This window comes from Mesocricetus auratus, unplaced genomic scaffold (assembly GCF_017639785.1).
Source record: "Mesocricetus auratus isolate SY011 unplaced genomic scaffold, BCM_Maur_2.0 Super-Scaffold_100004, whole genome shotgun sequence".
Classification (NCBI taxonomy): Eukaryota; Metazoa; Chordata; class Mammalia; order Rodentia; family Cricetidae; genus Mesocricetus; species Mesocricetus auratus.
In genome coordinates, this window is record NW_024429189.1 from 64372961 (window position 1) to 64398331 (window position 25371).

Below are 25371 nucleotides of genomic sequence, written 5' to 3' on the forward strand. Positions count from 1 at the left end.
GAACTTTCCTCTTACCCCTGCTTTCAAAGTGTCCCATGAGACATATCCAAACTTATTGGTCTTACCTGTTCTTACAGTTGTAAGATAGAATCTCAGAGTCATTTTTGTTTGAATTTCTCTGATGGCTAAGGATAATGAACAATTATTTAAGTGATTCTTAGTCATTTGAGATTCCTGTGTTTTTAGAATTCTCTGTTTATATCTGTACCCCATTTTTAACTGGATTATTTGCTTTTTATGTTTAGTTTCTTGAGTTCTTGGCATATATCAGATATTAGCCTCTGTCAGAAATGGATTTGGTGAAGATCTTTTCTCATTCTGTGGGCTGTCATTTTGTACTTTTGACATTTTGTACCGTAAGACTGTCTTACAGAAGTTATTAAGGTTTATGATATTCCATTTGTTAATTTTCCACATAAGTTGCCTGTGAGATTTGTGTTCTGTTCAGGAATTTGTCTCCTGTGCCTTTGAGACAGGGTTTTGCTATGTAGTCCTAATGTCCTGGAGCAGGCTGTGTAGATCTGGATGTCTTATATCTCATAGAAATCCTCCTGCTTCTACCTCCTGAGTTCTGGGATTAAGGGAATGAACTTCCATGCGTAAATCAAAGTTGAGTCTTAATAGTACTGGCCCTGACACTACTGAATTATATGGTGGGTGAAATTTAAAAATGGTGCAGTTACTAGACTGCATTCCCAGGTAATTGTTTACACTATTTTTTTGTATGAACTCTGCTTTGGCAGTTAGGCACTCTTTGGTGAATATTGGTAGACTTCATTTGGAGACACTATCTGTATTTTAGAAACATTTTCAGTTTTCATGTGAATGTTTCCCTGAAATATAATAACAGATGATAACCTGTCCCAGCAATGTTCTTATGATACACTGTGTCTCTTTATTGTATTTAAGTATATATATATATATATATATATATATATATATATATATACTAAATACACAAATTTCATTTATATTGGAGTTGGTGATTGAACCCAGGAGCTTGCACATGCCAGACAACCAAACTATACATGAGCTACACCTTCTTCTCAATAAATATCTGTCTTCATTCTTCACTGTATTCTCCGTTAGTAAAAACCTATGTCTACTTGTCTACTGCTAGAGCCTTGCTTTCTAGAACAGTACCTATAATACAGAAGGTAGCCCCGTTGTTTTGATAAGTTTAGCTGTGTTTTATTTTTTAACCCTTAAACCAACCTTTACCTCCCCAATGATGCAGTCAATGCAAAGTCAAATTGCTTTATTTCGAGTAAAAATAAAGAATCATGATAAATTCAGCCAAATTGATTCTTCATTGTGGATTTCTTTAGTTCGTAAGTTTCTTCTATGTCTTCTTTATGATCATCATTTTTGCCTTCAGGTTAATACAGCAGAGCATTATGAGTTATATTCTTCCTATCTCAGAGAATCCCTTTTGTGACATATAGATTTGATTAAAGCAACAAACAGAGTAAAGCTGTAAAGGATTAAGGTTTTACATTAGAAAATTAGTGGAGGATCTCAAGAGGTAGCTCAGTACTTAAGAGCATTTCCTGTTTTTCCTGAGCAGTTGAATTCATTTCCCAGCACCTACATAAGGTGGTTCACAAGTTCCTGTAACTACAGCTTCAGGAATATGACTCCCACTTCTGACCACACACACACACACACACACACACACACACACACACACACACACAGCATGTGCAGTCATATGCATGTAAGTAAATTAAATCCAAATCAAAAATGGAAGGTGCAGTATAGCTTACATACCTTCAGGGCATCCAACAGCTTTCTAATTGTAGTTAAGACATTCAACATGAGGGGAAAAAATCATGTCTGGTTCTGAAAATCTAGTCAACAACTCAGGGCTCTTGAAGAGGTTATGGATCTTGGAGGAGAACCTACAATTACCACTTTACCAAGAAAACATAATCCCTAGCTATCCTCCAAGTAATTGTACTTATACCCAGTGATAATTGTAGTCCTCAACTCCATCAAGGACACTTCTCTTTGTAATAGATGAAGATTATTACAGAAAACCACAACCAATCAAATGGGGAGGAGTCGGGAAGATTTAAAGAGTCAGAGGATCATAGATCTTGCTGTGAAACTGCACTTTCTAATAATGTTGAAATCTTTACCCATAAAGTCTCACCAATATGAATGCCTAAATAAGAGCTGAACAAGGCTGACACCAATAGATATGCCTACAAGGCCTCAGCAATGCACAAACACAACACTAGAGGCAATTAAGGGTGCTTGGATAGGGAGAAATAGTGTTTTCCAGGGAACAGAACATAAATTTGTTTTAAATAATTGTGTGTGTGTGTGTGTGTGATACAATGTATAAAAAGGGAACACAAATTTGAAAGAGAAAAAGAGAGGTTTGTGGGGTTTTGAGAGGGAGGGAAGGGAAATGTTCTAGTTATAATTTCAAAAATAAAGGAAAAATTAAAAAGTAAACTCTGCTGTAGGTCAAAATATAAATTAATGACAAAATGCATTTAATATGCAGTTGGTATTCTTCACAAAAATATTTGTTAAGCTCCAAAAAAGAATAAAACTGAAAGTAGAAGAAAAGATATTCAACAAATTCACTATTTTGTTTGTAAATAAATTTATTTTCAAAGTAACACATAAAGCATGTGTATTATACATTGATGTGCTTTAATCTGGTATTTCCAGGCATTTACATATTACATAGTATTAATTCTGTTTAAATATCTCAAATGTTCACTATTTCCTTCATGGTTAAAAAATTTTTTAAATTATTAATTCTAGAATTTATTTTTTAGTTACACAGTGTAAAGTCACTATCCATATTTACCCTACTGTGAGCTAGGCTACATGTTCCTAATTGCAACGCAGTCCCCAGTGATCAGGTTTTTCCATGATTCAGTGGTAGATGGCTTGCTATGACTGAAATGACGGATTGCAGCATCCCTTGCACTAGAAATGGTTTTGGTACTGTTCTTGTGTTTTTACTGTTTCATATTTTAGACAGCATTTTTTAGTTTATACGCTAAAAACCACCTAACTTTTGGAAATTACTTTATTTGCGCAACTCTAATAACAGTACTAGAGATTTGATAGATCTAAAACTTTGATTTGTTTGCTAAGAAGTCAGGAAGAAAATGTTTTTATTGATAATTACTCATGTAAATGTTGTAAAGGAATCTGATAGAAAGAACTTTACTTTGGCTGCAAATTTGTAAGTTACCCAATGAGCACTAACAGTAGGGACTTACTATTTCTCTGTAGAGAAATGGCATATTGTTCACTTCACAAATATATGACATAATTCATTTCCTTTCTATTCTAATCAAAATGAATGAAAAACTGAGTAACTGGCAATGAATGATCTGTTGTGTGCATAGGAGTTTAAACTCAAAACTGGATCAAAATTGCATGGGACAGATTTGGATTGAGACCTATGATTCAAAACTGGATTAGAAACACACATTTGTCATCACACATTTTTATCTGATGACTGTTCTGATCTGAACTAATGAATAGCTCTAGCTATGCTAATGTAGGACACAGTGAACAATGCAAATAACTTGGCATGACAATTAAGCCCTCTAACTGAACTGCCCTACCCTGGGATTACTAAAATATGTGCTGTCAAAAAAGACAAATGGAAACTCATCTGCTAAATCCTTTTCAGCTAAAACACATCATATATCCTCCTGAGACATTCAAGATTGCAAAGTTTTTAATATTTTAAAGAAAAAATACACTTTAAATGGTAATAATTCCTTTACAAACCTTCTTAACAATCACTTGAAATCACTTTAACAACAACTCAACACAGATTTCAGGTATTTCACTAAAATACCTTCTAGTACGGGAAATACTTAGAGGTACTTTCTATTGGGTAAATGGGCTGAAATTGTGTGCGTGTGTGCGTGTGTGTGTGTGTGTGTGTGTGTGTGTGTGTGTGTTTTAATGATTGCTCCGTAGCAACACTACAACAAACAAACAAACTTAATTGCTTAAACAATATTCATTTATTTTCTGTCAGTTTTTGGGTTAAGGACCCTAGGTTCAGCTGGGTTGAGTGTTAAGATCTCATAATAAAAGAACCAAGAGGGGTTCCATGAAAGAGGTTGTCTTGCTTCGCGGAAGGGAACCTCATCTAAGATCATAAGACTGCATATAAAACCCAGTGTTTTATCACATATAAGGATAATGGCTATCTTCTTGCTATCAGACAGATTTTGGTCTCAGTCCTTTACCACACAGATCTCTCCAATATTGCCAGTTTGTTTCCATTTAGGTAACAAGGAGGAATCTTACTGTGGATAAGGGGATGTTACTATTTTGTAATATTATCATGGAAGTGATATCTTATCACTTATCCATAATAATCCTACTTAAATGTAAATAGGTTCTGCTTTTGAATTGGGAAAGGGATAATAACATAGTCAGGAGAAATAGAACTCAGGTAATTAGGAACCTTCATAATGTTTTATTGCATTAAAATGAGAATCAGTCTCTTTTGTCTTATTTGTGGCTCTGTTCTGATAATGCCAAGAAACTTCTTGCTTGATGTTTAGAGAAATTATTTCAAATGCAAGTGTGCTTTAAGTTGTTTCCAAAATTGGATTTTATGGATTTGTAAAATCAAATATGTATATTTACTCATAGGACATAACTGTAGGCAACTGAAGAAATCTGGGTGTCGGGGAGGTAGTCATCTCCAGAGAAGAAAGTGCACTTGATTCTCCAAATGGTGGGTTCTGAAACCATACAGTCAGGTAACCTTATATATGCATGCAGTAACAATTACTGAGAAGTGTATCTTAGGGAAATCAGGGACAGACGTATGGGAGTATTTGAGGGAGTTCAGATAATGGGAAAATGTAATTATATTCTCAAAAACAAAAATTTAAAGACAAAAATAGAAAAGTGATAGGGGAAGATTGACATTATTTATTCTGCTGAAATTTATAACAGAAAACTATAAAGCTAATATTATAAGTAGAACTTTGTGAAGCAAGATAACTAGGTAATAACTAACAGTAGAAACATTCTCTTCTACTGAATGCTTTTTTAACTCTGAAGTTCTATATCTGTACTATTATCTTTTACCTAAGATCACATATAAAGTTATCATCACACCACATCATTTATAAGCTTACCATTTCTGAAGTACCATTTTATCAGAGATGTTTTTCACCTCAATAATTTGAGATATAAAATATGTTCATCTCCTGAAGAATCTGACATGCATTAACTTTGAAATAGAGATGTAGAGATGAAGGTATGTGTATATGAAAGTGAATAGGGAGAAGATGCCAGAGAGAAACAAGCAGAAAGGAGAGTCTTTGGCTACCATGTTGCCTTTTGTAAAGGATATGCATGGCAAATTTGAAACTTAGACTCTGATTTCTCTCAGAGATTCCTCACCACCAGAAATGAACTTACTCAGTATTTGGATCATGAGTTCCATAATAGTTTCATTATTTCTCGAGTTTTGTGTATTACATTTCAAAGGAACAATTTTAAGTATTTATTTTATTTGAAGAGATGATTGTGTTGTACTCATCTTTAATTATTTGACTTCATTCAACTACTTGATTTTGAAAGTCACCTCGGTACTATGTATTGGTAAGCACTCAGGAAAATTTCAAAATGTCTATATTCTGGAAACTTCTGTCAATGTATTTCTCAGTACTCCATCTTTGACTCTCCATATCATTTTCTCCCTATATCTAATTCCTGGGGTACTACTCTGAATCGTGTAAACATTTTACAAATGCCCAGATTGGGTCATTTCCTTCCTTTAGTAAATGATGCAGAGATTCTATTACATCTAAACATACATCTTAAGTCTCTACTTCTTGGCTTTACTCCAATGTGGACCAACCATGAATACTTCTTACACTTCATCTGCCCTAATGCAGTAACAACATCCTATCACTTTTGCTTCTGTCCAACCTATGACTTACATAGGGTATTCTTGCTTGTGCATCTGATAGGAACAACTTGAGAAAGGAAAGATGTATTGTGTCTCAGTTTCAGAGATTCCAATACACAGTCACTCGCTTTGTTGATTCTTGGCTGGTGATGAAGTAGAGAACATCATGTCTATGTCAGAGTGTGGCACAGGAGTCTGCTTTACCACAGCATACAGAAAATGGAGAGAAGGAGACACCCTTAGCCGCCCACTACCTGGACAAATTTATATTCCTTACAAGTACTAAACAAACATCAAATACTACACAATCTAGTACTTTTTTTTTTAGCTCCAAACTCATTACTAATTAGTCTGTCTATCGAACAAAATCATTCAGCCCCTTGGGTTTCTTCATTTGTGATTCAGCAATCAGTGCCCTTCCAATTTTTATGCTCTATACAAATTTCTTTAGCCCAATAACCTCTAGCAGAGTCCAGACCTACTGGCTTTCACTGCAGGATCCATTATGCCTATTATCATATCTGCTGCAGAGGAGGAGCTACAATAATATATATGAAGGAGTAAAACTTCATGATTTAAAGTTCTTATTATTAATCTGTCTCTGAAACAAAATGATACCATGGAGATATTTTGGATAATCCAATAGCTTGGGATTTCTATTGCTGTGATGAAATGTCATGAACAAGACAACATATGGAAGTAGAGGTCTCATAACTCTTGCTGCACTTTGAATTTCAGTTCTGAGAAGAGAAAGGGAAGGAGCCTAGACACAGGTCATGGAGCACTGCTTACTGATTTGCACTTCAGGCATGCTCAGCCTAGTTTTTATAAACAATCAGGACCACCTCCCCAGGTCTGGTAACACCCACTCTAGGTTGGGCCCTTTCACATCAATCATCAATCCAGAAAAATCACCACAGACTCTCCCACAGACCAGTCTGTCTGCAGCATTTCTGTAGTTGGGAGTTCCCTCTTCCCAAATTACTAAGCTGTGTCCAGCTCATATAAAGCTAGGCTGCTTATGAAGTATGTTTCCAGTTTGTATATTAACCGTAGTACAAGGAATACTATGGAAAAGGCAAAAGTACTCTTCCAGGGTTGAAAAAATGAAAAATGAAAAAAATTAAAATGGAAATATTACCTCAAGTATTTCGTCCATTGCATACCTCCCAATATATTTTGCTCATTTACTCAAACTATAATAAATTCGTTAATTCATTACTTTTCACAAGTATACTTGCTTTTTTTAGTATCTTTTTGTCTTTCTTCCTTTTTTAATTTAAGTTAGAAACAAGCTTGTTTCACATGTCAATCCCAGCTCCCTCTCCCTCCCCTCTTTCCCCGCCTTCCCCACCAGGCCCCCCAGTCCCCCACCCAATCTCCATTCTGATCCCTAGGGAAGGTAAGGCCCTCCATGGAGGATCTCCAGCATCTGCCATTTCATCCAGGACAGGGCCGAGGCCCTCCCACAAGAGTCCAGGCTGACAGAGCATCCCTCATTGTGGGATGGGCAACCAAAGTCCATTTGTATGCCAGGAATAAATACTGATCTACTACCCAAGGCCTCCTCACTGACACCCACATTCAGGGGGTCTGGATCAGTCCCATGCTGTCCACCTAGCTATCAGTCTGGGGTCCAAGAGCTCCCCCTTGTTCAGGTCAGCTGTTTCTGTGGGTTAAACCAGCCCAGTCTTCACCCCTTTGCTCATCAGTTCTCTCTTTCTGTTACTGGATTCCAGGAGTTCAGTACAGTGTTTAGCTGTTGGTGTCTACCTCTGCTTTAAAAGAAAAAAATTTAGATTTTGCTGCCAAATATTTGTGAAATTATAAAGTTACATCAGAACAAAATTCATTCTCAAGTACAAAGGGCAATGTAAAATTTGCTGTGAGGGAGAGAACTCTTAATTTGATGTTCAGGGAAGCATAAAGGAGAGAACTATGGAGAAGAGCTAGAGCATTATGTTTATAATTTTATCTGGAAAATGCACAAGAAGAGAGAATATATGTACACACATGTGAAATTATAGCAAGGGAATGTAAACAGAAGTATATGTGGGAAGTGAGCTTGTTTTCCTAGAATACAGGACATTTCAATGGGAACACTGAATGGTATAAGTAGATAAGGATTCAGCTTATTCATTGTCCTTTCAGATAAGCATTGCAAGGACTTGAATCCTAATTCCGGTACAGAAAAACAAATCAAAATTTTTGAAGGAGACATGTGGTTGTCAAAAGTTTACTAGAAACTGTTAAATTGGTATAATCTTTAAATTTATTTTATCTTACTTTATTGTTTTTATATGAATTTTTATATGAATGTGATCCATTTAGAATGAAATCCAGAATTCAGTGTATGTAATTTGAAAGGTTTTAATTCTCTGGTATTTTTCCACTCACCCCCCAAACACCACACATCTGTCCTGCAGTCATTTCCCTGTATCATTCTGTGCTCTAAGAACACGGTCTTGCCTTGTGACTGAATGAATTTCACAATTGTGGGAGTTTCATACAAATGGAGGACTATAGTCTGCAGTTGGTTTGGTGTGTTTTGTTTTCTGATTGGTAAGAATGGTTTCAAGAATGACATATTCCCTACTTTTTTATGGCAATGCAAAGTGATCAGCATTTTATTTTGTTTATCAGTTGATACACACACACACACACACACACACACACACACCATTTGTCTATAATGAATGGAAAAACTCATGAGTACTCATATATACATCCATGCGTGAACATCTAATTTATATGAACTTTTCCCCCCATTTCTCTTTGGCATCTATTCAGGTACAGATGGGCTCCAAGTCAAGATTTGGTTTGCATTTCAAAGTTGAAAATTATGTAGACATTTCATGATGAACTCTCTCATAAACTGTGTAAGTGAGTTCAGAGATACAGTAAAGGAAATCCACTGGGACTCTTACTGTGGCTAGTAAGTGAGTACAGGGCACTGACTGATTACCACATGAGGCAATCATTCCTCATTACTTTTTCCAGCTGTTAGGTTCAGGGAAAGAGTGTAGAGCACAGAATTGGAATGAGAATGAAAAATATCAGCAAACATTTACTTCTAAATTGTTTCAGGGTCATGACTATACATTGGAGTTGCTGATGGGTGTGGCATTGTCATTGTCAGCTTTGTGGAACTAGCAACCTCATTTTCAAACTGGCTGCGGTACTCTATTTTATTGCCACCACTTCCTATTGATGACTGATTGACTGATATAATAATGTGGATATGAATGTTACTGCTGACTAATTATAGTGAATATCCTGTTTATTCACTGGGCGATGCTTATCTTCCTCAGACAAGCTTCTACTCACATTTTTCTGAAGTTTTACTCCTGTTATTTCTTTGTTAACATTGAGCTGTAAATTTTATTTATATATTTGTAATACAAGACTTGAGCTATCTAATTTGAGAATTGTTGCTGTAATGATAAGCAGCATACTTGTTGAGGGTATAGGTAACTGTTTATTGTAGAAATTACTTACAAGAAAAAACGGGCAACGAAGGTGAGTCAGTAGCTTTCACCACAGAACCGGAAGCCAAAAAGAGAGCGTTTGTCTCTCCTGCACAGTCTTTTATTATCATCTCTGTACATGCCTCTAGCCATGCCCAAAGTAGGTGTGGTTAGCGGCGTGGTCCACTGCCCTTTCAGTACCACATCAGCATTCACTTCTAGCATGCCTCATGACTAGCAGTGCAGTCCCAAAGTCTCCTCCTACAGAGGATGTTTTTCTCCATTGTATGTATTGCCTCCTCACTTTCTTGTTAAAATCCTTTTCAATTGGTTTTTACAGTGTGTGTGTGTGTGTGTGTGTGTGTGTGTGTATGTGTCTGTCTGTCTGTCTGTCTGTCTGTGTCTGCTCACTCACATGAACCAAGTCCATGTGTTTCTGAAAGCCAAAGAATGACCTACTAGAGTCATTTCATTACTTTCACTATGTAAGTTCTAGAACTCAAGCTAAGGTCATCTGTTTTAGCAATAAGTGCCATTACCTGCTGAGCCATCTAAGCAACCCTACTATCTTACCTTTAAATTTATTTCTCTGTTTGCTTTTGCTTTTAGCATCATATACAATGGCACACTACCGAATCTACAATCTCTATGATTTATACTTCCCTTACTATCTTCCAAATGAAAACCATTTATAAAAATGTTTCATTTTGTTTGCTTTTATAGCCAGTAACTGTCACCTTGTAAGACTACTAAGATTCCTCTAGAGTTCATTAGTAGAGATAAGTAAATGACTTTCTTTTTAAAGCTACTTTTCATGATGAAACTATTTCATTTTCTTCATTTCTAAGCAGTACTAATCACGGTGGTTGCCGGCACAGGGCAGCAGCACACTTAAGCACAGATACTGACTACTTGGCTAGTTACACTCAAGGCTTAGTGTTTCATTTAGTAATGTGCAAAGGTAAGCTTTAATGTGCGCATTTAAATTTTAGTTAAAACACAATTATATATAACAGCAAACCTGTGCTATGCAAAATTGCTATGAAATGGACTACTATAAATCACAACTGTTCTGTCCCATACTGCCATTGATTTTTTAAAAATTATTTTTAAATAAATATCTTTGTACTACATTCATGCCTGGTACCTACAGAGGCCAAAAAATCGCATGATATTGTCTGGAACAGGATTTACAGGTGATTGTGAGCCACCATGTAGGGGATGGGAATTGAATCCAGTGTCTCTGAAAGAGCAGCCTGTGTTCTCACCTGCTGAGCCATCTCTCCAGTCCCTGCCATCACATTTTAACAAGAGTGATTTCTTTAATCCTCTCCCTTCTCAGCCTCTCAAATCAGATACCAATATCAGTTGAACTGTTGACTAGGAACACAGTCTCCAGGGAGTATTCTATTTCACTCACACCCCAAGCTTCAAGAATTAGAGACATGCAGGGTAATATATGGTACTTCTACTTATTAGCTCTGCTGTTTAAGTGACTTTGTGTTTTTAGACAGGAAAAGGGACTTTGTGAGACTAAGTCATCAGTAGATTAGCTGTGAAGCCTGAAGATAAACCACAACGGAGAGCAGGTATCTCAATACACAGCACATAGATTATAGTAGCTTACATTAACAATGTTACTGGCATGATAACAATAGAGAATTAATAATTTTACCATTTTAAACCCAAATTAGGAACTGATGCTTTTTTCCAAAGGAAGAGGCTAACACAAAACATGGCTAGTTCATGTAACCAATCTATTAAAGCAGATATAATGTATCTGACCTTATTCATCTTACTTAGTGTCTTTCTGGTCTTTAGTTATTAAAATGAAAAAAGCCAGTTCTTTAATCTTGTTTATTTATTCCATCTAAGGAGCAATGGCTACAAAATAACATGAGAATTGTGGGTTCTGTGTCTACTTGAAATTTACCATCTGGAAGGTTATATTTCTCTTTGGGGTAAAGACACCCACAGAGTACTCTTTGAGTCACCCTTTCAAAGGCACACTGCCCACTGAGTGAGGAAAATATTTCCAGATGGAAGTCAGCGCCCTCAGCGGGTGAACCCTCTCTGTGTTACAGAGAGAAGGCTAATCGGTGCTGGATGGGGAGTTCTCAGGCTCCTCATAGCACTAGAGTGCCTGGTTGTTCCCACCAGAGACAGGTGAACTCTCCAGCCTTCTCTCATCTCCTCAACTCCAAGGGAGCACAGTCTTTACTTGAAGTCGGCGGGAGTGCCTAGAAAAAGAGGAACATTTGGACGTGGCAGATGAAAGGCATCAGCGTCGACTCATCCTTCTGTCTCCATGGTCTGGATGACTCTTCCTATTCAGTAGCAAATGCTGAGAAGTAATTATCTTTCCACTAGCTTGCTTTCAAATGCCAGGAGGTTATAAATATTCCCATAGGAGCGAAACAGCTTGGAGATGTAAAACAGGAAGTAAAAAAAAGGGTGGGTGGGTGTCTTCTGACGCCAACCTTGAATTACAGGACACAAGTTTTCATCTAACCACTGAGGGTGCCTCAATTACCTCCTCCCACAGAATGAAGGATGATGAAAGGAAAACTTATTTCTTAAAATGCTCAGTCTGTGAGTAACAAAGGGGACCATCCTTTGTCTTATGGTGAGGGTAATGAGAATAAATGACTTCAGTGTACAGTCCTTTCCAATAAATAACCACCAATGGGGAAAATATCAAATGAGTAATAATTTCAAGAAATGCCTAATGAAATGTATGACAGGATGCTTTAAATCCCAAGAGAAATGAATGTTAACGAGCTACAGAAAGACTCAGAATTGTGTATTCAGAAGAGCAACAAGAATGACAGGGCTCTAGCCTTGTGAATTGTTTAGTGCTGGTACTAAAATACTCTTTATTATTTTCTGATTAAATGGTGGTAAACATATTCTAAGAAACCTGTGCTAATATGTCTTCATCCCCATGCTATACCATGTGAAATTTGTAACTGGATAAAATAAATAGTTCACTGTTTTCTCACAGGCTATTATCTCAATGCATTTTAAATAATTTTGTGACAGTGATAAATATTTCTTAATCTATTTTCTCAAAGTTCTTTTTTTTACATCCTATGGCCAGTGACAGAACCTTTGGCATTATTGTTATGTATGTATTTTATATGTCTTGTTTATGAGTTCTCATCATCTTCATTTGATGTTCTCTGACCCTGATGATAAATAACAGATTCGATTCTGCTATGGCACCCCCAGGAAGTCCTAGATTGGGTCTAACTGAAAAGATATAACTCCAAAAGCATTGCCAACTATTGCTCACAAATATGGAGTTAAGAAATCAGCCAAAGCAAACAGCAGACGTTTGATAAAGACTATGCTGATATAATGCCATGAAATTTACCTCCTTGCCAAATCATGCCCCAACAACTTTGAAGGAGTCTTTGACAAACATATTTTCTGACAAAAGAGTCCTACAAATACTAAAGCATAGCTTCTTTCACGTCTAGGAAATAGTTCAAAGTTTTCCATTTCTTTCTCTGTTGTGAGAATGAGCACACTCCTGACAATTATGTGAAGTGCCTTACCTAACTAGTCATAATAATCTCCTTAAATCTTCCTGTGAGCAAAATGAGATCACAATTTAGTTTATAATATTTCACTCACAGGAGGGAGGATCAGTTCTAGATTACTAAAACACAGGAAATGTAACTAAAGAAGATTGTCTGCATATGATGATGATATGGAGAGAAAATGTTGGCTACATATGCATGTTGTGTGGAAAGTCAGCTAGGTAGGTTTGACTCAGGCCATGGATGGAAATATAAGCTACTGTATTGCTATTGATGTTTAAAACTCCGTGGAAGGAACACAAACTTCTGTACTTAGTAAGACTGAAAAACACAAGTATTATTTAATATTTCCCTGAACAAATTATACTAGCTCTATCAACATAATTGCACTCAACTATGAGAAGAGAATGGGAAGTCCTCTTAACAGCTCAACAATCTCTCCTTCCCATGCACAATGATCTGTTCTGAAGCCAAATATGAACTAAGAAGTTGTGAGTGTTTCTTTCTGTGATCTTCCTAGGTGGCTGCATAAGTCAACACGGACAAGCTGCATTATCTTAATGCCACTGCAGGCATTTTTTGGAATAGGAGAAAGAGGATCTACCTCATCAGGTCAAATATTCCAAATTACCTGTGATTATTATAAAAATGGGATCAATTGTCCACAGTATTTGTAAAGTTTCTATGATGCTTTTATAGAAGTGAAAATCAGGTGGCTGCTATTCATGGGAGCACTAAGGGACAAGCTAGGGTCTCTTTCATCTCCTAATTATCTCCTGGTTCACAGTTACCATCTGTGCCTATTAGAACCCGGTAAATGTCTTTCCATGTGGTAAGAACTGAAAGACAGCTGTTCATTTACTACCCATCTTCCTGTTTCAATGATTGTGTGTTAGCTTTTAAAAAATCTATTCCTTCACCCAGGGTAGAAACATTTAACTAAAAGAAAGTAAGTATCTCTGTGATAGATGCAAATTAGAATGGGAAAAATGGGTCAGCATGTTATTCCAACTAAGATTCTATTGCCCATTAGCAAACTAGGTATTTCATTACACAGCTCCCTGAAGATCTAGGAGAAAAAAATAATGTGGGTGAACCACAGAAAAATATTAGAGAGAAAGTGTATAAAAAGGAGCTTTGGGGAGGTGGAAGGTGCAGAGCTGCAGAGAGGAAATGTGCATTAGACAGTGAATTATGTTTCAATTTTAATCTTCCCACCTACACTCCTTATGGTCTCTCCATGTGGCTCATTTTTGCTCTGACTTTTTAGTGAAGCAACTTAAAATTGTAAATTAGGGAGAATCTCGTTTTGTGGTAGAGTATAGTCAGATTCCTCACTGTGGGGACTGAAGAGGTGCAGAGATTAGGTCCAGTTGATTATTCACATCATATGACAAATGGACCTGTGAGTGGATCCTGGCTCCATGGGTAGCACAAGTGCTTTTTATTCCCACGAAATGCCTCTGCAGCTGTTCAGCAGCATCATAGCTACAGTGCAGGACCTGGGCATTTTACTAACCCAACAGACGTGCTTTCATCCTGGAACAAGGACCCCATGCTGTACCAAAGAGGAAAATTCAAGACAAAGCAAAGAGAAAGCACAAAGCCTTACAGTCAGAGCACTTTTAGTGAAGGGATTATAACTCCTTACTCTCTTTCATTTGGGCAGTTGTATTTGGCAACTACCTAAATAAAATTGTTTTCTTCATTATCTTTTATCTAGAATTTTATTCTTTATTTTTTAGTGAGACATCTGTACCACAGCATGTATCTGGAGGTCAGATCACAATCCGGTGGAGTTCATTCTCTCCTTTCACCTTTACATGGGTCCTTGGGGTTGAACTCAGGCCACTGGGCTTTTATGGCAAGTATCTTCACTTTCTGAGTTATCTCATTTTCCCCAGTTTTTATATTTTGATTTGTTGATGTTTTTATCAACATGATGCCATTGTAGAACACAAACAAATCAAATATGTATAAATTTGGAAGTTTGCATATGTGTGAGTATACTGAGTACTGATGTTTGTGACTATAGACCTTGCTGTAACTATGTGGATTTGTAGATTTAAATGTAAGGGTATAGCAATATATATGATTCAGAAAGGTGCCCTTGCTATCAAATTTGGATGCTGAATGTGTATGAGTATATAAAAGAATTTGGAAGTATATGTTTAAGGAGTGTACAGGTTTGTGTTCATATGTATATATTTGCATATGCTTCTGATTTGAGATTCTAATTGTGCTATTTACTGTGACTTTGTAAATTTCATATGACATAATAAAGTTATAATGCCTTGCAAAATCTTGAGTGGCATTGAATTCTATTTCATTATGAAATATTCTTACAGAAAACACATAATTTTAAAGTTTTGAAAGTAAAGCAGTAAGCTAACCTAAGCCCATCTTTAAACTCTGAATATAAAATGTTAACATATCCATTTGAAACTGATGATACATGGGTGATACATAGCTTTTTTTCACAGCCCCAGTTCCTAAGCATCCTTTCCAAATGCTGCTGAAGGAATGTCTCTAATCTCATTAACAGTTAACATGTCTGTTTATTATATTTAATTGTCCATCAGCATTAAAAGTTTCACTAAGAATATTATGGAAATATTTTACCGTTTTGGAAGAGTTCTACCCCTTTTTCTCTCACTGAAAAAAAAGCTTCACTTTAAATAACACATTTGAACTGTGAAAATTCTCATTTCTTTAAAATGTGTTCAATACAATACTCCAGAACAGCGCATGTGTAGTGAGATATCCAACCCGCCCACACATGTACTACTGACCACGCCCGTTTGGGTGTGGTCACAGGTTCGAACATGGTGGAGGGTAGGAGTAGATCTGGGGTCCCGGACCCCAGTGCTCTCTCTTGCATCTGGTCGGGTCACAGAGAACAGCCTGGGTGGATCCTTGCAGCTAGAACCTGCGATAGTCACCTGCCTCTTGTGTAAGTGGCTTCTCCCTGAAATAAGTTATATTTAATATTTGAACATATTCCCGTGAATCATTATCCATGCCACTGCATATATCATTTATTTATTTGTTTGTTTGCTTATTTAGTGCAGATGACTTCTTGGATTTTTAAAATAAATTTCTTTCAGTAGTTATTATCCTTGTGAGATTGAAACTTACACATATGCAACAGTGTTTGTTTGTTTTAACAAAACGGATATCGGTACATTTTCACAGAACACACAGGAGCTTTTATGCATGCATCCTGAAAAACCAAGCAAACATGAGCTAAATAAAGCTGACAGCAATGTACACGCCAAACAGGATGCAGGGGAAAGCCCAGGAGGCCTCATGCCTACACAAGGACTATAGGGTACCGAGGAAAGCTGTGAGTGGAAGAGGGATTCCTCCCCAGGGAAGAACACACTGATTGGACATCCAGCTCTGGAAATATTTATACATGTAACATAACGTCTTTACAAATTTACATGTATACGTATATTCATAATGAGGGGGACTTGGATCCAAGTGTAGATTACAGTAAAATTTGCATATTATGTGTCTGTAGTTACTTTTCTGCTTTTATGATTAATAACAACAACGAAGCAACTCACCAAAATAAGAGTTTGTTCGACCTGTGAGGCATAATGGGGATGATATAAATGTCCTGTTTAGCACTAAGAACTCATCACTATTCTCGGCACCATGAGCAGACATGAATTGAATCTCTGCATTCAGTACAAACTTAGATTACCTCCATGAGTGGTAAAAGTCCAAAATCAAAGAAAACCAAAACATCAAACAGACATGGATGAGGGAAAGGAACTAGTAATAAAGGTAGCTTGGACATTAGGGAGGGTGGGTGGGTGCTATGGTAACCAGAATGTACTTTATACATATAAGAAGATTTCCCAGATAAAATTCAACAAAAGTTGTAAAAATTTTTAGCCTCATCTCTGAGAAACACATATGAGCAGACTACAGTTTTATATAGAATACCTAAGGAATAAGCAGTCTCCTCAAGCTAGTCCAAGTACAGGAACATATTCCCTTAGACCAGCTTAAAACCCCTTATACATAAACAGAAATGGAAGCCAAGATATCAAATGAGTTACAGAGTCCTGAGGGGAAATTGTAGTGCATACTGAGTTATGTAGTAAGTTGAAAAGCCCAGAAGCCCTCTACTTTGCCTGAGTCAATTGATGACAGGTGAGTAAGCAAGTCTAGGGCTTCTCATTTCCTGGTATATCAAGAAAAGTTTAAACTATCCATTTTCTTTAATTTTAAGTAGTGACAAAATGATTTCTATTATTTACAAGATGCTAGAATAGCCAAGAAAACTGTAGTAGTTGCCCATTTTTGATTGTACACTGAGTTCTTTGTCTTTCAAATACATTTCATATGTTCTTTCATGGTGTCATAAGTATCACAAACATTCCTTAAACATGGCACATTCAAAAACCCTTAGTCAAGCTCTCTAAAATGTATACAGGTGAGGGCAAGAATATTGGACAGCCTGAATTAAATAAGGACTCTTAAAAGATACATAAAATATGTTTATGGAGAAAGAACTTAGTAATGGGAAAAGGGCAAAGCTAAACAAATCAAAACAATAAAAACACTGTTCTGAGTTCTCTGAAGCTTAGTGCCATTCTTCTGTGTTGACCAACCTGACCTGGCAGGCAGTGTGTTCTGCCTCCTGTGCAGTTCACAATTGTTTTCACTATAGCTACTCTGAAGACTACTGTTAGGATTTGGTGGTGAAGTTAAGAAGGCAAATAGTGTAGACATTTCCCACTAGAGAACACCAGAAGAATGTCAAAGAAAAGCAGAGGCGTGAGAAAAAGTGATAATATTCAGAAGCTACTGCAGTGGGTAAGAGTCTTCAGTAGAGAACTCAATTCATATACAAGAAAGGATTGACAGCTGTGGAGAAGGAAGGGGTGTAGTGGGTGGAAAAGGCAGAGAAGCAATAAGCTAAGGAAATAAAGGTATATGCAAAGATTGTGACTAAAGTGCTTTGACAGGATAATGGTTGAGGGCAGTCCAAGGCAAGCCGATTATCATGTGAGGGATGGATGGGCAAGGCATTCTTCCATGTCTTATCCAAGAAAAGATGAACATGAAAACTGAAAGTTTGAAATCTAATTAAAAAGACGATCAGGAGTGCTTTGTCTGAAAGGGAGTGAAACTTGACAGCAAGGCAGAAAGAATTCCAATTCATGCATCTCATAAGGATTCCTTGGTATGAAGACTGCATAATACTTCAGAAGGAGATACTGCCTTTTCAGGTAGAATTTTCAGTGTTAGTTGACCACACACAGTTCAGTCTGTGGAAGGAAGCATCCAGTGTGTTTAAAATGCATATTTTTAAATGCTGTTCTGTCAATTTGGGTGACATATTTTAGGACATTAGTTAAAATTTCTTTAATCATCAATAAGTAGTTTCTTTCAAAGAATTATTTTTATTTACCCTCCTCTTATATAGTACTTGTGGACCACAGCCTCCACTCCCTCCACTCTTCCATGCTCTTCCCCAATCCCTCCTGTCCCCCAGATCTACTGCTTCTCTCTTTCTCTCAGAAAAGAGCAGGTCTCCCAGCTGTATCAGCCAAGTGTTAGTTCCTTGGCAAAGGTACCCATCACAAATTATGTGTAACTAAAGAATGACATCCTCTTGTATTGAATGTAAGTTTTCAGGACAGAGGCATCTTTATGAGGAAAGAAAGACCTAAATATTCAAGGGAGGTTATACATCTTTAGCCCTGGCTTCCCTGAAATTAGGAAGCCAGTTCTGCAAAGAATGCAAAATGTTAGGCATAGTCTAATTGAAACAAGAAGGGATCTTTGAAAAGTCTATTTGTTCTGAGCTTTTGCCTCTGTGTCATCAAGAGAGGATGGTGCTCCTTTGCTCCAGGTACAGGGAAGACACTTATAGACAGAGAACTCTGTGACCTGCTCACAGGGAATGTCACCCAGGCTTCATATTCTCTTCCACAGAAGACAAGATGAAGGGAAGGTGAATTTGATCTTACTTCTCTTGTGTTCTCAAATGCCACAGTGCTATTTTCTGAGGTCTTATGTCCACAGACATTGCAATGAAAATAATCATGTTTGGTTGAGGCATCTTTGTGCTGGATGTGTATATGTGTGTGAATGGCTCCTCAGTACTTGTACTTTATAGGAATAAATAAATACTTGCCAAACTTATATGATTGGACTTTGATGCCACCCTATCTGCAGCCTCCAATTGTCAGACATTTTTATAAATATTTCATTTCTTTCTCATTAAAAACAACAAATAAACAACAAAAAGTGCAAACAACAACAAATAATACAGCCCATTTCTTTCCTTGTAGTGTACAAAGAGGTGTCAAACATGGGTGTATATAATAGAAGAAAGTTCCCCCTAAAATTAGATGGATTGTAAGAGTCAAATAAAGTGAGAACAAGGGAAGGAAATACTTCACCCAGGGACTTTAGAACCTGGTGGGAAATTAGCATTGGAAATGTAAATGAGGTTAGGGAAATTAAGAGGATTAGCTGGCTTACAGGGGTTTAAATAAAAATAAAGAGAAGATCACTGAAAGCCTTTGAGATCTCCTCCCTCTAAACAGAATTTAGCTGGTTTTGTTTTAGGGGTGTGTGTGTGTGTGTGTGTGTGTGTGTGTGTGTGTGTGTGTACTTGTTCTGTTATTGCTATCCATTTCAAAGTATTTGGCCAGGAATTCTGAAATACACTACAAGTGTTTTATTACTAAATCTCTGTGTGTCACCTAAGGCCAGAGGATGACATTTGAGGAAACTTGCTTGCATGGTTTGTTCTTTTGTGATTTATATAGCTATTGATCATGATGGGCTGGAATCCAACTTCCACTGTTTGGATTTTTCTGGAAGATATAGATGACATTTACAACAATAATTTTTATGTATCCTTCATCTGCTTTGGCCATACTCTTGCAAGGTGGTGGCAGTGCGAAGACTAAATGATAATTGAGTGTTGGGTATTGGGAATAACAAAAAATGCAAGTTATCAATGGAGAAAGAAACTAAGCATGAAAAAACCCTAGAGGAATATCAATACCTTCTTTGAGAATGACTCCATGCACTGTTTACTAGGTATCTCAGAAATCTAAAATACTACACTGTGTAGATCTGTCCACAATAAACTAAATGCTATGGGGGCTGAGATAATGGTTCATATAGTAAAGTACTTGTGTTCCATATCCTGATCCTAAGTAAAAATAGGGTGTGATGGCAAATGCTTGGAATTCCAGCCCTGAGGGAAATCTGAGGGTTCAGTGGCCAGCCAACCTAGCCTACCAGTAAAGTACCAGAACAGTGAGAAAATTGCTTCAAAAATAAAAATGTTGGAAGAGTCACAGAGAACCCATACAATACAGTATATTCCCAGTGTATTTGGTTTCCCTCTGGAATTAGATGATAAGACTGCATTGCTGAGGTACCACATGCTTTGATTAAGGGGCATGGAAAATCAAGCTGTGCTGAGCTGGCAACTTCTTCCCTTCTGGCTAGTTTACATGTTGTTAGAAGGTTCTCTGAGAAAAGTCACCAAGTGTCTTATCCAACTGAGGAACTTGCAAGGTACAATAGTTAATACAGAGATTTAACTAATCAAAGGATGGATAATAAATTACTGGAGATGTTATCCCTGAATGGGGCATCTATTTCATATCCCTTCCCCCTAAGTTTCAGGGGGCAGAGAGGTTGTAAGAACTAGAGGTCAGGGGAAATTGCTGCAAGGTGTCATGGGATATGGCAGTGCTATTGCACAATAAACTCATAGAAACTATGGTTGTCAATGCAAGACCTGCACACAAAGTCAAGCCAGTTAACATTTCAGCATGGATGGGGTAGGATCTCATGAGGTCCCATCTCTAGCTGAGAAGTTATGGGTACTTGCTGGCTGATTTAGAAGGACAATTTCATTTTCTTCAGCAATGTAGCCTATTGTAGGTTTCCTATGCTACCTTGAAAGGTTGCCTACACCTATAGGAATATGAGTGACAATATTTAAACTCAATCAGATATAAAAAGATGAAAAAGATATGAAGTAAGAAGAATAATGAGAATGGAGTGTCTAAGAGGAGTTGTAGGGTGGGTATAATCTAAGTTCACTTTACTCATGAATGAAATAACTAAAGGATAAATTATTCAAGAATGAGATATTTTGTACAGCTTCTGAGGAATAGCACTGGAGGTTACCTTCTGGCTTCCATACACACATCTTCACATGTGCACACACAAATATGTAATTGCACACTCATGAATGTGCAAACCCATCCATACATTCCCCATAAACATGAGTTGACACATTCATACAGATATGCAATGCTAAATACTTTGAATTCAAATGCAGATAAATATTAATATGGCCCATCTTTCTAATGTCTGTGTGGTTGAACAATTTGTTTTCCAGTGCATAGTTTCATGAGCTCAAGAGTTAAGTGTAACTGTATTTTTGTCACCTGTCAGCTCACAAATAATGGATATTTATTATTAACTATTAATTATTAGCTTAGGCTTGCACAGTAGCTCTTATAACTTAACCTGTTTTTTTTTTTTTGTTTGTTTGTTTGTTTTTGGTTTTTTTTGGGTTTTTTTTTTGGTTTTTCCAGACAGGGTTTCTCTGTATTGTCTTGGAGGCTGTCCTGGAACTTGCTCTGTAGACCACGCTGGCCTTGAACTCACAGAGATCTGCCTGCCTCTGCCTCCCAAGTGCTGGGATTAAAGGCGTGCACCACAAATGCCCGGCTTAACCTGGTTTTATTAATCTACATTTTATCATGTGGCTTTTTACCTTTTTTTTCATTCTGTATGACCAACTCCTTCTGTGTCTCCCTTCATCTCTCTGTTTTAATTCCATGTGCCTAGAATTCTCCTCCTTTCCATGGGCATACAGTGCTATTGGAAGTCATAAAAAGGCATAAGATCCCTCAGAAACTGAGGTTCTGAATTTCTAGATAGTTGTAAGTTGCCATGTGGGTGCTGGGATCAGAGCATGTTCCCTAGCAAAGGTAGCAAGTGTTCTAAGACACTGATCCATCTCTCTATCCCTTAACATTTTATTGACAAACTACACTGAGCACTCTGTTTGTTTATATTTACTTTTAATTCTCAGATTTCAGTTATCTGAATAACTGGTCAAGGTATTATCTACATGTAAGAATGTGGGTGTTTGTACATCATATTCTCCCACAGTAAAATTCTCTTTAAAATTTAAACTTAAAGTACATACCAGTCAGAAGAAAAAAGCAGAAAACAAGAAAAGAAACAAGCAAATAAACAACAACAAAAGTATAATTTCCAGACATATAATTGTTAAAGAAAACAAGATTCCCATGCAATTAAATAAGATATAAACTAGAGTTCAGATATGCTGGTTTTCAGAAAATGTGATCTCAACTGCAGTGTGTGTGTGTGTGTTTTTCCCAAACATGAAATGTTATATCATCTTTTACAACTGGGCCGAAAGAGAGATTAAAAAAAAATAAGAAAAAAACAAACAAGCAAATAGCACCAAGAAATCTATTCATATGCAATTATGTTAGGTTATCTTGTTAAACTATTCAAGTACTTTAAAAGCTAATCCCCATGAGTGCTGAAGTAAAATCCAAATACTTAACAACTCAATAACATTAATCTATTAATTTTATAATGTTATTTGCAACAGTATTGTTTTTACTAAATGACTTTTCTTCTTTTTTAAAAACCATGTGTTTAAAAACCACTAACAGGTCATATTTTCTCATTTCAAGGAGGCTGCCATGATGTTAGTGGCTATACATATATGCACAGTACTGTCTTTTGACAATATTTTCATAAAATGTCCTAATAAATTCTTTTAATTTTTTACCTCTAATATTTCAGTAGTTAATCTTTAGTGTGGGGTGTTGATGATTTTGATGTGTGGGTATGACACAGATGCCCTAACAGTGTGGCAGGCTTCTTACACTCTTTTTACAGGTCTGGGCATTGCCTTTCAGTGGTGTGCCTGTATGTTGATCTGAGATGCAAGTGAAGGTTGAACAGCTGCCTGACTCTTCTGAGATTCAGAGGACTTTGACTATGTGTAGTTTCCAGTGCTAATAGAGGAGGCTGTCCCTGTCTGGAAGCATAATGGCATTGGTAAATGCTCAGAGAAACTGAGTTATGTCCTCAGCTCTCCCACTTTGTCCCTTGGTGCCTCCCTGTGTTTTGAGCCCTACATCAATAATATCTTGTCTTTACTGGTCATTTTTGCATCGTTTTAGCTCTGCTCTGTGCTCAGATTTGCCTGAGACTCTGGTAAATATAGCTAGCCATTCTCTTCAGGCAGTGGCTTCTCTCTTCTGCCTATGTTGGAAATTTTCAGAACCAATTTCACTGTAACTGACCTCTGAAATGACCCCAAGATTCTTTTTCCCCCTCAATTTTCTCTTTGATGAACCTAAGTAAGTATGACAAGCCAGGTAGGTCTTGTGCTGCAATACCTCTAGCCCTAGATACTCACATGATCAGAGTTTTGATTGGGGATAAAAAAACAGCTAATATATGAAAAATAGATCTTTCTGCACCTGAGAATTATGTTCGTAGCACTTCATATTATCAAAAATATGTTATTTCTATAGTGGTAATTGTAGGCAATGGGCTTCAAAAAATGACAGCATTTCTGGAAAATGTTTACCTGTAAGTTGTGACTGAAAGTAAATGCATCAGTAATTTATTTTGACTAAAAATATAAATAACTTCATAATTTCTTACACAAAATGGGCAAAATGCATTAATCATAACTAATTTACCTTGAATTCAAGCTGTTAAGACTATTCCAGTGTATTGCTATATATGTTTACTTTTACAAAAACACTAAATGGTTAATGGCATCTACATATGCACTTCATGAAAAGTATCAGATTGCCTTTGCACTTTTTATATGTGTTCTGTGAAGAGGTACTGCGTTGGTCAGGCCTTAATGACTGTTTTGCGAGAATATTCGAAATTGGCTAAGGGATTCTATGACTAGTGGCCAATATTGCAAATTTAGCAACAATTGTTATTATAATATAAATGTCAAAACAATTTTCCAAGAAGAATGTCCATAGTTAATTTTAATTAAACCTGTCTCTCTTAGACATTGTGAGGAAGTTTGATTTTGGAGCAAATTTTCAAGTCATTGTAATTGATATATACAGTCAGATAGGTGTACGTTGCACCGTACTGGAAGGAAAGCCCTGCTGTTTTCTAGCTTTACTGAGCTCTTATGGGTGGTTCTTTCAGCTATGAATGGCCTTGACTAAGCACAGAAGTGATTTGTGCTCCTCCCCTGGATAGTCTGCAATCAATCTACAGTAGAAAGCTGGGGACTGAGTATGGTGTGAACTTCTAGTTCTGAGAGGGGCATACACATGCATATGCATGTAAAGTTACTATTGTGTGTTTCAAATATCTTGATTTTTTTTTAAATCGTGGTGTCTCTTGCTGCCTTCATTGAATCTGTTCTCAATGAAGGATTTGAAAACATACTTAATCAATTTGTTCAAAAGGAGATTTCTTTTTCTGAAACTACAGATTTTTCTCTTCAACTATTTCTAACAAGGCATTGTTCTATCAGCACATATTGTTTGTACAAAGCAATAGGTTTCGTTAGGATGTTTTATTTATGTACAATGCACATCACATTGATCATATTAGGTCTCTTTTACCCTGTTTGTCTGTTACTATTCTGGATGGCTTTCCTCCTCCCAAATAGTTCCATTTCTAATTTAGTCTCTTTCTTAAAATATCTATACTTCTATATAAAAAAACATGCAATGCTTGACTTTCTGAGTTTAACCTATGTTATTTAATATGACAAACTCCATCGCCATCTATTTTCTTAATGATAAGTTTTTTCTTCTTATGGCCCATTAAAACTCTATATTGTATATATGCTCAGTTTTCTTATCAATGAACTTGATTTTGGGCATTTAAGTCACAGTAAATTCTTAGCTACTCTTAAAGAACCCCAGTGGACATAGATGTGTAGATTATCTGTCTTTGACTGATTTACAGATAAGCCCAGAAATTATCACTGGATCATATGGTACTTCAACCTTTAAATTTTTATGAGTTTCATACTACTTTCTGCAGTAACTATAATTTATTATAAGGATACTTTATAATGACTATTCAATTGACTATTGTTACCTTTGCCAGAGATGGCATATGGTATACTTCCATAGGCTCAGACTCACAGAATAGCCAGTACTTGGAGTGCTGGCTCTCCAAATTGAACTCTGTATTATAATCCAATTAATATTTGAGTCGTAACTTTTCGTGAAATTAACTTTCCATCCCATGCTCACTGCAATTAGTGACCACCCATTGGACATGCTAAAGCATTGCTTATTTACTCATGTCAAAGTACTGACATGGAGTCGAGTCAGGTCCATGTGCATGTGAGGCATAATTCTTTTTCTGAGCTACAGCCCCAGTAGGA

General features: G+C 36.7%; 1 protein-coding gene across 3 annotated transcripts in view; it reads left to right on the forward strand.

Moving 5' to 3' along the window:
• Lrrc4c (leucine rich repeat containing 4C) overlaps positions 1–25371 on the forward strand; it is a 1312130-nt gene that overhangs the window by 379398 nt on the left and 907361 nt on the right. Inside the window, exon 3 of one of the 3 annotated variants that reach the window (XM_040745913.1) lies at positions 4651–4735. The exons of the other annotated variants lie outside the window; for them this stretch is intronic. The gene's annotated coding sequence lies outside the window, so the exon portion shown is untranslated. The remainder of the gene's footprint in view (positions 1–4650; positions 4736–25371) is intronic. 3 annotated transcript variants of the gene reach the window in all.